Source organism: Aethalodelphis obliquidens, unplaced genomic scaffold, assembly GCF_003676395.1.
Source record: "Aethalodelphis obliquidens isolate GAN/ISIS:26980383/991018 unplaced genomic scaffold, ASM367639v1 scaffold1, whole genome shotgun sequence".
Classification (NCBI taxonomy): domain Eukaryota; kingdom Metazoa; phylum Chordata; class Mammalia; order Artiodactyla; family Delphinidae; genus Aethalodelphis; species Aethalodelphis obliquidens.
The window spans coordinates 41,976,638-41,990,510 of NW_020837945.1; positions in this window are offsets into that span (position 1 = coordinate 41,976,638).

Genomic DNA, 13,873 nt, shown 5'->3' on the forward strand with positions numbered 1-13,873 from the left:
CACTTTAAAGTGTGACCTTGGGCTCAATACTCAACTTCCCGAATCTCACTTTCCTCATCTATAGGTAGTAAGAATAATACCCCATTGAGCAGTTCTATGACAGAAGTTAATGATATGGAACCAATTTTTAAACCATAAATCACTATAAATATTTCAGTTACCATTTCCATTAACGGACACGCACATTCATATCTTGACAAGCTTTTGGTTGTTCATATCTTTTTTGTAGTTAACTTCATCACATGCCAATTATAGTTAAACCAAACAATCAACTTGTTATTCAATTGTGCAGGATAACCAGCTAATCTCATTATTGAACTTGGTACATTATGTTGAGTTATATACCTTAAGTGTCAAGGGAAGGTCCCTAAATAACCCATCAGCAGTAATAGGATTTTAACCTATTGGCTTGCCAAAGACATTTTAATTGACTGCACTGTTAAGTCTGCTGAAACTACTAACAGAGGCCATAAGAAAACTGAGCTGCCAGTTGTTTAAAAAAAATAACAGGATAAAGGGAGAGAAAGTTAGACAGAACAATTTTTAAAACGAAGACAGATATTATGTTGAAAATCATTCAGGAATAAATAATGTCTGCACAATATATTCAGCCTCTATTTGGCCAAAATGCCTATAACAGAAAAGCATGAAGTAAGATTTTTGTTTTCCCTTTAAACAGCACCAAATACTGAGAAATTGGTTCTCATCATGATGGACTCTGATACACTGCCATCAATTTCCACACCACCTGTCAACTGAAATTATGTTCCACATAATTATGGTGTAATTACAGTATGATGTTTATTTGTCAAACAGTAGAGTCTTAGCACACACCCATTTAGTTTACACAAATATAGCTATATACTCTGTAAAGATCATTGAAACTGGGAAAGGGAGAGAGAGAAAAAAGGGAAGGGAAATTCAGGAAAAAGAAAGAAAGAAAGCCTGGAATGAGAGAAACATCTCTGTGTTTAATTTTGTAGCCTTGGCTTTTCAAATTATTTTTCCAGAATTAACATGCTGAAAGCAAACAAGCAAAAACAAACTGTTGCGATTTTTCAAGAGTAATTTTGATTATATGAGCTTTTGTAATCTGACCCCTTTTTAAGATGTTATTCCACTCTGTTTTGAAATGGATAATTAATTAATGTGTTGTGCTTTTGAAAAAACTCCCTCCTCTTCTTATTATTTGAAGCTAATTTACCTTATGAATAAATCATGGCAGATATTTCTCTCTCATAAAATCAATCTCAGAAGTTCAGAAGATTTATCTAACATCACACAGCAGTTATTTCCATATATGCAAGAGTACAGTCCTTGTTCTCCACGTTTCTGCTCTTTTTATGACTTTATATTTCTTGTACACTACACTTACACATGCAAGAATACATGTGCACACAAGCCACACACAGTTGGGTATGTCACAACACGCACAAAAATTTTAAAAGAAACGTAAGAAAAGTAGAATTTTTTAAAAAAGGGAAATGAAGTTTCCCCAAGGTTTTCTGTAACTCTTTAATTTTCAATAAACTGAAATTACTATTTTCATTTATTTTGTCAGTTGCCATGCTTTACTGTAGACTGTTCAAATTATATTAATTTTTAATTTATTAAAGGACTAGTGCTAAAAGCTACAGTTTATGTTTTCCATTTTCTCAATTTTTTTGACAATTTATTCCTAAATTTTTACAGGCTAATTAATGGACCTCTCCTTAAAAGGTAAAGTACTATGTGGAATGTGTTATAACACTTCATGGATGGCACTTAACCTCCTTTGTTGGCCTAATCTTTTCTAATTTTAGTCTTTGCCATTGGAAGGCAATGTCAGAGAAATCAAATCTATTGTCTATATAAAATGCAGGTATACCTAATAGAAAGCCTCACAATTTGACAGGTTTTTAATTAACCAGATGTTCACATACACTAAACACAGAATCAGACCAAGGAATGCATTACACATCCAGGTCCTGATTAGTGTCTGCATTTAGACTTCAGATGGATTATAGAACTTACTAGCTTATTGACTGAGAGAAACCAACTTGATTAAAATATACCAGTAATAAGAAACATAAGTACTTCAAAAGAAAATGCACTTTAGAATAAGAAAATAACAAGCTATTATGGGATATGGACAATATTATGAAACAAAATATAAGATAATTTTTTAAATGACTATAAAATGAACTCTGAAAAAAATAACAACTTTTTTTCTCAAAGAGTATAGTATCTAGTTTTAAATTGACCTCTCTAGGCTATGCCTTCCTGTGATTTGATTTTTAGCATCTTACCAATAAATGATTATAAAAATGAGTCATATCATGAAACTTTTGAAACACTTGATCTTAGCTGAAAAGTTGAGAAGCAGTTAAAACTTTTATATCTAGCACAGTTTAAAACATAAACAAGTCTAATGCAAATAAAGATAGTATATATCAAATTTCTTTATGAATTTAATGCTCCCTTGGAAATTTAAGACTTTTAAAATTTCTTCAATCTGTACTTATAAACTTGGTAATAATTTTCACCTATTGCCCCTTTAACAAACTTTAAAAACCTTTTCTGTGCTAGGGGTTGTACTAAGCACTAAGTAAATAATTCTGAGGCATAACAAACAAGGTCCTCATGTCAAGGACTTTATCTCAAAGTGAGTAATTAATTGTGGAGTGTTCCTGAACCTCCTACAAGAAACAGTAAAAAATTAAGGAAACTGGAAGGAAAAAAAATTGTAGCATATTCTCTGTGTGGTCTATTCCGGTCCTCAAATTATTTATAAAATCAAGATTGAAGTGGAAATATCCACTTCAAACTAGAGATGACTGGTTCAACCTGAATTTGGTCGATCTATGTTGAGTTAATAAAGAAAAAATAAAAAGATTTAATGGGGAATTCTTCTTGAAAAGAATCATAGCACCTTTTAAGCACATAGTTATGGGCATTTACAAAACCTCCTCTCCATTGCTATTAAAATAAGCATTGGTCATGCACAATTGGTTCTTACTCATGTTATTTAGGTTTTTCTTTCATTCTTTAATATATTTGGTCATTCAAAAAAGAATGACTTTGGATATAACAGGTACCTAGATAAAGCCCTTACCTATGAAGACATTAATTTGTAATGGTGTGTGAGAGGTTGTCTTTTTAAAAATTGACTACAGCATATTTCTGGTCCCAACTACTCTTGTAGACCCTTCCCACATGAGCATCAGGAGCTGGAGTTTCTCTCCCTTCCACTGAAACTGGGTAGGCCTCTGTGACTCACTCAATGGATAAAACTTAGCAAGAGTTGTGTGCTGCATAAGGTCTAAGACAATGTCACAAAGGGCAAAATAACTTTTCTCTCTCTCCACTGGCTTTGGAATCCTGAGTCTCCATGCAAGATTCCTAGTTATCCTAACACTGCCACGCTGGGGAGAGAGCACATAGATATATAGAGAGATGACTGAGGAGCCCCAGTTTTTCCAGCCCCCAAATATTCAAGTCTTCAGGTGTGGAAAATGTGAGGAGGTGAGTGTGCTTCTGAGCTCCAGCCATGTGTAACTGTGTAACTGCATGGGAGGCTCTGATAGAGAACCCAGTACTGTAGCTAATCCCACCCAACCTCCAGATTCATGAGCAAAATAATTGATTCTTATTGCTTTTAAGCCATGGTTTTGGAGTGGTATGTCATCGAATAGATAAGTAGAATGTGGGAAGAGAGAGAAAATAAACAAATAAGTCAATGAATATAGAGTCCGTCACAAAGGCAAAGAAATCAAATAAAGCAGTGTAAGAGAAATCAGGAGGACCAGATAGGGAAAGGAGGTGTTCACTATTTTATACAGAGTTCTAGGGAAATCTTGGTCAATATGTGGACATTTGAGCAGAGACCTGAAGTGAGCTGACCCGTGGGTGTTTAGGGAGAAACATTCTGTCAGAGAGAAGAGCAGTGCAAAGGCACTGGGGTGAGAGTGTCCACGGTCCTTTGTGAACAATAAGGGACAACGTGACTAAAGCAGAATAAAGGAGGGTGAGAATAGTAGGAAATTGGGTCTTTGAGTATAAATGGGCCAAAGGGATATAAAGGTATAATTGTTTGCATTCCCTATAATTAAGGGAAAGGATAAAAACAAAGTATGGCATTAAAAGTCCTTACTGTACCAAGAATAACTCCATCTTCAAGGTCTTTGCAAAATTTTCACAATCTACTTTGATTAATGAGCATAGCCTCATTTTGCTTGGCTAAATTCAGCTCATATCCTATTTGCATACCAATGATTTTTAAACCACACAGAAAACAATTTGCCCCTGGTGTGGTTCATAAGCACTGGAAGGCAAATAAATCATAAAAGACAACTATTTAAAGCACATATTGCAAAACATTCATCTTGTAGATATATGTTTTACTAGGATGCCCTAAATTTTACTGCCTATTCCAGAATAAATGATTAATCCAATTTGTAATTTTGTTTGTGAGATAAATGCTATCTCAAAAACATAGCCATTGAACAGGAAAGCATCTTTTATCCATGGCTCAGATTGTCTCAAAGTGTTTTACCGTTGGCAGAAAGTATGCTTTTGTCTGTCGCTAGTGGAGTAATATAAACTCACATAAGCTGTGCTTAAGGGATTGTGTTAGTTGACATGAAGCACTGATTGAATCTGGATTTACGTACAGCTATCACATGGGCTGCTGGAAAATATGATGAGGTTTTGGACTTGGGAAATGATAGATTACCTAGATAAACTTTATGTGGTTCCACCTCCCTTCCCCGCCATCATCACGCAAACTTTCATGAAAGAGGATACTAGTGACATTTAACCGGTTTATGTTCAGTAGTCATAAAAAAAGGAAAAAAAATATGAAAAACTTAAATACAAGTAAAAGAAAGTTAAACCTTGGAAAAATTCTGCTAGGGTAATTTAAAAATGACTAGTGACTGCTATTCAGTAGAATCACACACCAAATCCCAGGAGGTTATATGTAAAACAATGTTTATTTGCTGAGGCTTATGGGCCCTTAAGGTTACCTTTTTTTTTTTTTTTAACATCTTTATTGGAGTATAATTGCTTTACAATGGTGTGTTAGTTTTCTTATGGTTACTTTTTGAAACCGATAGTAAATGGTTCATTCATTATGTTACCTTTCTGGATGCTTTTTGTTCTCTCCTTGGAGCCATTACACTGTTTATGCTATAGTTGTTATTTTGTTTCTCAATGATTCTGGGGTTCTGTTTGTTTGTTTACTTTTCAGAAAATAGCAGAGAACTTTTTCACCGGGCAAGCTCCTGTGGTTCAGTGGCTGGCTCATTATCCCAAATTTGAGTTTTAAAGGATAATTGTGCACAATCATGGATCTTTCTTTCTTTTCATTCTCTCTGTGAGAAGCAGCTTGGCACAGAAGAAGGAACATAAACTTTGCAGTTAGACAAAGATTTGAACTCTGCTTCACCACTTACCAACCCTGTGGCCTGGGTCAAATTATTGAACCTTGCTAAACCTTTGTTTCCTGAATCTTTAAAATGGAGATATATAATACCACTTTAGAAGGTTTAATTGAGAAAATGTATAAAATGCATAGCACAATACCCAGTACACTTTCTTCATTCATTCAACAATTATTTGTTGAACTTTTAGCATGTTCCAGGAACTATAATGGGTTCTGGACATTCAGGGTTAAGTATTTGACTTCACTGAGGTTATATTTTTATAGATGCTTTTTTAATGAATTAATATTTTATAAGCTGTTGCTGTAAAACATAACCCAAGAGGGAGAAAAAGACACTTGGTATCTATTTCTAGCTCTGATATTAACTTAGCAATGATATGTCCTTGGGCTTAAATATGATATGAGACAAACATGTAGGTGTGTCTGTATAAAATAAAATTTTTTCTAATTTTAGAGTTCAGTGTTTCTGAATTAGCAAATATTTAGAGTGGAGTACATCTCAAGTTTGTATTAAAATATTATTAAAGACTTCTGATTCTAGGAACTTGGATTAAATGTAGTTTTTCCCATTTGTAGAATTATGTAGATTTAAAAGGTAGGGGATATATATATATATATATATATATATATATATGTAAAATAAGAAGACTGAAAGTTGGAGAGAAGATGGCAGACCAGCTAGGAACCTAAGACCTTGGGAGACAGTGGTGGGTTTTCTGCATTTTCTTTGTGTTCCATATATCCCAGAGTTGAAAATGGAGGACTCAGCAACTTGGAAATGCCAAAGGAAGTGGGGGAAAAAAAAAAGTAACAAAAGCCTGATCCCTTTAGCCAAAGGGCCAGGGAAGGAACAACACAGCAAGAGAGAAACTTTTAGATAACTGCTCCACTTCCGATGAACACCACAGAAAAAAATGTGGCTTCATTCCCACTCATGCCAGCAAAGGTCAAGTGGGCAACCTAGATATTACCTCTTGCTAGTCTGTAGTGAGGCACCCCAAACCCTTTCATAGGCTCATGCAAGAAAAGGCTGCATTCTGAGTAAGAAACTGAGTACCAATCCATCATATGGTAACACGACTCTTCCCCACCTTCCATCAGTATCAGTAGAGACCACGTGGGGAGGGAGGCTGCCTGTATTTCTACCCCTACTCAGTAGTAACACTCCACATTCCCACTGAAGTATTTTCAAAGGAGACCTAGTAGAGAGTCAGGACTTTCACAGTGCCCTCTGTGGCATCAGTGGAGGCCACACGATGAGCAGTAACAAGGCATTCCTACCCCTTCCCAGCCAGTAAAATATCAGTGATGACTTGTTGAGGAGTGAAAACTCTCATCCCCATCCATCATAAGGAGAAGCACCCCCTATTTCTCCAGGGTCAATGGAGGCAAAGAGGGGAAATTGGACATCTACCACCATCTGACAGTAATGAAGCTCCAGTCTCTCATTCCTTGCTGGAGCAGTGTCAAAAGAAGTCAGCTAAAACAGAAGGTTTAAATAAGATCCAGAGCCCTATAACAAAATACACAAAATGTCCATGTTTTAATAAAAAATCACTTAGCATACCAAGAACCAGGAAGATCTCAGACTGAATCAAAAGAGACAATCAAAAGATGTCAACACCAAAATGATAGAGATGTTAGAATTCTTGCAAATATTTTAAAGCATCTGTCATAAAAGGCTTCAATAAGTAATTACAAACACATTGAAATAGAAATGAAAAAATAGGGTCTCAGCAAAGAAATAGAAGATATAAAGAAAAATCAAATACTACTTTTGGAACTAAAAAATAAAATAACTGAGTGGGAACAAGAAAGAATCAGTGAATTGGAAAATAGAATGGGAATTACTCAATCTGAATAACAGAGAGAAAATGGACTGAAAAAACACAATGAATAGAGCTTCAGCAACCTGTGTGAATACAACAAAAGTCTAACATCGGTGTCATCAGAGTCCTAGAAGGGGAGGTGAAAGAGAATGGGGCTGAAAAAGTACTTATCAAATTTGGCAAGAGATTCAAGAAGTTGAGCAAACTCCTTACAGAATAAATTCAAGGAAATCAACACCAAAACAAGTAGAATCAAGCTCCTATAACTAAAGACAAAGAATATATCTTAATAACAGAGAAAGAGAAACAATCTGCCTATAGGGGAAATATAATTTAAATGGCAGTGGGTTTCTCACCCCAAACCATGGAGTGCAGAAGGAAGTGACACACGTTTTTCAAGTGCTGAAAGAAAACAAAGGTAAACCCAGAATCCCGTATCCAGTGAAAATATCCTCCAGGAATGAAAGGGAAATCAAGACATTCTCAGATAAAAGAAAACAAAGAGAATTTGTCACCAGCAGAACTACCTAAAGATTGGCTACAGGAAGTTCTTAAAATAGAAAGGAGTGTTAAAAGAAGTAATCTTGATTATAAGAAGGAAGAAAGAACACAGTAAGCAAAAATATAGGTAAATACAATAGATCTTCCTTTCCCTCATGTTGTCTAACTGATGTATGATAGTGGAAGCAAAAATTTTAACAATGTATGATTTGGTTCTAAATTTCAGTAGAGCAAATAGTTCAGGCAACTATATTATAAAAGGGGGAAGGTAAAGGAACATAAAGAGAAGTTAAGTTTTTTAAACTTCATTCAAATTGGCAAATGATGACACTGGTACATATGACTATTCAACACTCTTCTTTCAACAACTGATAGAAAAACTGGACAGAATATCAGAGAGTATAGAAAAACTAACTCCGTCAACCAACAGGATATAACTGACATTTATAGAAAACTCCACCCAAGGACAGCAGAATGCACAGATTTTTCAACTGTCCATGAAACTTATACCATGGTAAACTATATCTTGGAACATAAAACAAACCTCAAGAGATTTAAAAGGTTTGAAATCATACAGAGTGTACTTTCTGCCACAATAGTATCACATAGAAATTGATTTTAAAAAATAAGAAAATATCCAAACGCTTGGAAACTAAACAAAACACTTCCACATCACACATGGGGCAAAGAGGAAGTCTCAAGGGAAATTTTAAAAAATGCACTGAACTGAGTGAACAGTATTTCAAAATTTGTAAGACACAGCTAAAAAAGTGCTGAGAGGGCAAATTGTACCCTTAAGCGCAAACATTTGAAAAGAATAAAAGTCTCAAATAAATTTAAGCTCCCATGACAAGAAATTAGAAAAAGAAGGATAAAATAAACCAAATCAGGCAAATAAAGGAAATAATGAAGATAAGAGCAGAAATCAATGACAGTGTAAACAGACAATAGAGAAAAATCAGTGAAACAAAGAGATGGCTCTTTGAAAAGGTCAATGAAATAGACAAACCTCTAGTGAAACAGATAAAAAAGAGAGAAGACACAAATTACCAATATTAGAAGTGAAACCAGAGATATCATTACAGAACCTGCAGACATCAAAAAGGGTTTTTAACCCTAAAAAATGTATAAGGACACACACTGATCTTCTTTGTTCAAAAATAGGACCATTACACATGTATGGTTCCACAACTTGCTCTTTTTTATGTATTGGGCTGGCCAAAAAGTTTGTTCGGGTTTTTCTGCAACATCTTACAGAAAAACCCAAATGAACTTTTTGGCCAACCCAATAACAATATGTTAGCAGTTCCATTAAATGAATATATCAGTATTTAAATTATATTTGTTATTGCTAGTTTTTCACTATTACAAATTAAGTTAAGGGTACATTATAGTCAAAAAGAAATACTACACACAACTCCTAACCCATAGATTTGATTACTTAGATGAAATGGACCAATTCCTTGAAAAAACCCAAACTAATACAACTCACCCAATTTGAAATAATTTCAATAACCATATACTATAAAGTATTTGTAATTTACAAACTCACAATAAAGTGATTGCCAGGTCCAGATTATTTTATTGGATAATTCTACCAAATTTTAAAGAAAAATTAACAACAATTCTACATAATGTTTTCCAGAAAATAGAGGAGGAAAGACTATTTCTCAATTTTGGCTTAAGACAGAACTAAAATGAATAACACTACAGATGATATCCATCATAAATATTAATATAAAAATTCTTAAAACATTAGCAAATAGAATTCAGCAGTATATAGAAAGTGTTATATACTATGATCAGTGGTGTTTATTCCAAGAATGAAAGGCCCATTTCAATATTTGAAGCTTAATCAATAGAATCCAATGTAACACATTAAAAAAAAATCACATTATCAATTGGTGTAGAAAAAGAATTTTACACAGTTCAACTCCTATTCATGATAAACACTATCAGGAAAAAATAGAAGTAGAGTAGAACTTCCTCAACTTGATAAAAAAGATCTACAAAAACCTACAACATTATACTCAATGTGAAAGAATGAATGACTTACCCCTGGAATAAGGTGGAAATGTTGTCTACTATTACCACTCTTAGCATAATACTGGGAGCTCTAGCTAGTGCAATAAGTCAAGACTGAGGTTAATGATATACAGATAGGAAGGGAAATAATAAAACTGTCCATATACACAAATGGTATGATTACTTAGACTATCCCACAGAATGTACCAAAAAACTTTAGAGGTAAGGAGTGAGTTCAACATGGTCACAAGATACAAAATAATCACAAAAATCAACTATATTTTCATATATAAAAATGAAAATGAGGACACTGACATTTACAATACAATTTACAGTTGCTTGGGCTTCCCTGGTGGCACAGTGGTTGAGAGTCTGTCTGCCGATGCAGGGGACACGGGTTCGTGCCCCGGTCCGGGAAGATCCCACATGCCATGGAGTGGCTGGGCCCGTGAGCCATGGCCACTGAGCCTGCGCATCCAGAGCCTGTGCTCCGCAACGGGAGAGGCCACAACAGTGAGAGGCCCACGTACCACCAAAAAAAAAAACAAAAAAAAAAAACAAAAAAAAAACAATTTACAGTTGCTCAAAAAAATTAAATACCTTAGTGTATATCTAACACAAACATGTATAGTACTTTTATATGAAAAAGACTAAATACTGATTAAGGTAATTGAAGAAGATAACAGATTGCAAGATTCAACATAGTAAATATGTCAGTTTTCCTCCAATTTACATAGAGGTTTTATACAATCCCTATCAAAGTCCCAGTAAGAATTTTTATAGATATAGGCCAGATTATCCTAATATTTATATGAAAAGGCAAAAGAATTGGAAACTGAAACAATTTTTATATATACATATATATATATATAAAACATACATGTATATAAAACATATTTACAGTAAACAAATGGTCCAGTATCAGTGTGTGAATAAACACATAGATAAGTGGAACAAAGTCAAGAATCCAGAAGTAGACCCATTCAATATTGCCAACTGATTTTTGACAAAGGCACAAAAACAACTCAACAGAGGAAATGTAGACCTTTCAACAAATAGTGCTGGAGTAATTGAACATTCATGGGTATAAAAATGGACCTCAACCTAAGAGTCATATCTCATGCAAAAATTAGCTCAAAATGGATCATGGAATTAATGTAAAATGTAAAACTACAAGACTTAAAAAAAAATAAGAGAAAATCTTTGGGACTTAAGGATAGGAAAGAATTCTTAGATTGGCACCCAAAGTATGATCCATAGGAAAAAAAAAATGATAAATTGGACTTCATCAAAATTTAAAAATTTTGTTCTACAAAAGACTCTGTTATGAGGATAAAAATAACTACAAGTCAGAGAAAATATTTCAAACCACATACTTGACAAAAAAACTAATATCTAGAATACATAAAGAACTATCAAAACTCAACAGTAAAAATCCCAAACATTCCAATTAGAAAATGAGCAAAAGAAAGAAAGAAAGAAAAAACCCACACATTTCACTGAATAGGATACAAGAAGGCAAAGAAACACATGAAAAGATGTTCGATATCATTAGCCATTAGGGAAATGCAAAAGACATCAATCTGCACCTCCCAATGGCTAGAATAACAACGACAAAACCAAATGCTGTTGAGGATACAGAGAGTCTAGATTACTAACATTTTGCTAGTAGGAATGTAAAACGAAATAACTACTTTAGAAAGCAGCTTGACAGTTTCTTTAAAAAAGTATGCAACTACCTATATCACTTACCAATTGCATTCTTGGGCATTTATCCCAGAGAAAGGAAAACATGTTCACACAAAAAATAGTACAGGAATATTTATAGCAATTTTACTGAAAATAGCCAAAAACTAGAAACAATCCAGATGTCCTTCAAGAGTGAATGGTTAAATAAATTGTGGTACATCTATACCATGACACACTATTCAGCAATAAAAAGGAACACAAGATTGATGCATTCAATAACCTAGATGAATCTCCAGAGAATTATGCTGAGTGAAAAAAGCAAATCCCAAAAGATTATGGACTATGTGATTCCATTTACAGAACATTTTTGAAATGCTAAAATTATAGAAATAAAGGATATATAAACAGAAGCAGGAGTTAAGGAGAGGGAGGAGTTGAGGGTGGGTATAGCTATAAGAGGGCAACATGAGGGATCCATGTGGTGATGTAAATGTTCTGTACTTTGACTTTATTGCTGTCTAAATTCTGGTTGTGACACTGTACTACAGATTTCAAGGTGTCATCATTGGGAAACTGGGTAAAAGGTGTACAGGATTCTTCTGTAGTATTTATTACAACTGCATGTGCACTTACAATTATTTCAAAATTAAAAGATAAAAAAGATTTTAAAAAATTCTAAGTGTCAGCCTGAACAACAGAAAAAAACTAGAGTAATGAATGAGAATGACAGACATATTTGTCCAAAATATTTTCTAAAGTGATACAAATCAGGGACAGTGATTCAAAATCATGGAATTCTTAAAGGATAGAGGCAATAAAACAATTTGTGTTTTGCATCACTTTGTTCTCATCACATAATCAATATGTGATTCTAATGATCTGTGTCATTTTTGAAGAAATAAAACATTTATATGTCTTTTCTTATAGAAAAAGTAATGTATCAAAATTACAACAGTATATTTCTTTCTCTATTTTAAATGAGAATTACAGTTAAATATATGGACAAAAGTGAATTATTATTTCAAAAAGTACATAAAGACTTTTTTTAAATGAATTTATTTAATTAATTTATTTATTTTTGGCTGTGTTGGGTCTTTGTTGCTGTGCGTGGGCTTTCTCTAGTTGCAGTGAGCGGGGGCTACTCTTGGTTGAGGTACGCAGGCTTCTCATTGTGGTGGCATCTCTCATTGTGGTGGCTTCTCTCATTGCGGAGCACGGGCTCTAGGCTCACAGGCTTCAGTAGTTGTGGCTTGCGGGCTCTAGAGCACAGGCTCAGTAGTTGTGGTGCATGGGCTTACTTGTTCCACAGCATGTGGAATCTTCCCAGACCAGGGATTGAACTCGTGTCCCCTGCATTGGCAGGCAGATTCTTAACCAGTGTGCCACCAGGGAAGTCCCAAGACTTCCTTTTTAACATGAGATATTTAAGCACTATTAGGATAACCCCCAACTGAAAAATTTGTTTAAAAAAATTACTACTATTAATATCAATGTGAAAATACAATACGGACATATATTTATTGAAACTATTGCCAAAGTTTTTTTCTTTGAAAGTTTATATACATACATATAAATACATATCTTAATGTATATGTATTATGTATGTATATACACATATATACACACACACAAACATAGAGAGAGAGAGAGAGAAACTGCAAAAGAATGGTTAGAAACTAAGAATGTAAAATATAAGTGTTAAGCAAGTGCAAAGTTATGGGCCAGGTTTACTGACAATATTACTGATCTACAACTTTAAATGTTACCTTCAAAGTTTCTAATGATTTTACAGCAAGCATAAAAAAGTGAGTATTAAAGTCCATACTTCAGGGGGAAAAGCATTTTTACATAGAAAGAAAATCTTCCTTTTTCATATATTAGAGGTAAAATTTCTTTTTTAAATAGCTCTTTATTGGAGTATAATTGCTTCACAATACCGTGTTAGTTTCTGTGGCACAACAAAGCGAATCAGCCAGATGCATACACATGACCTCATATCCCCTCCCTCTTTCACCTCCCTCCCACCCTCCCTATCCCACACCTCTAGGTCATCGCAAAGCACCCAGCTGATCTCCCTGTGCTATGTGGCTGCTTCCCACCAGTTAGAGGCAAAATTTTTAAGCTTGATGCAAATGGAGATGGTAACAGATATGTAAGGTATTTTAAAATACAGTTTTATTGATTTTATTTTGCCTACACCATCTGTTTATACTTAATCCTCATTCAACAGTGAAAATTTCATGATTTTCTAAGTTTCAGATACTGTACAATGAACTAAATATGCAAAAGTAAAGAAAACAAGGTTTCAAGTATTTGTGAATTGGAACAATTAATAACTATTAAAGAATTTTAATAACTAAATTTAATTCTGAGAATGATGTAGTAATTTTTGCAATTCTTAAAC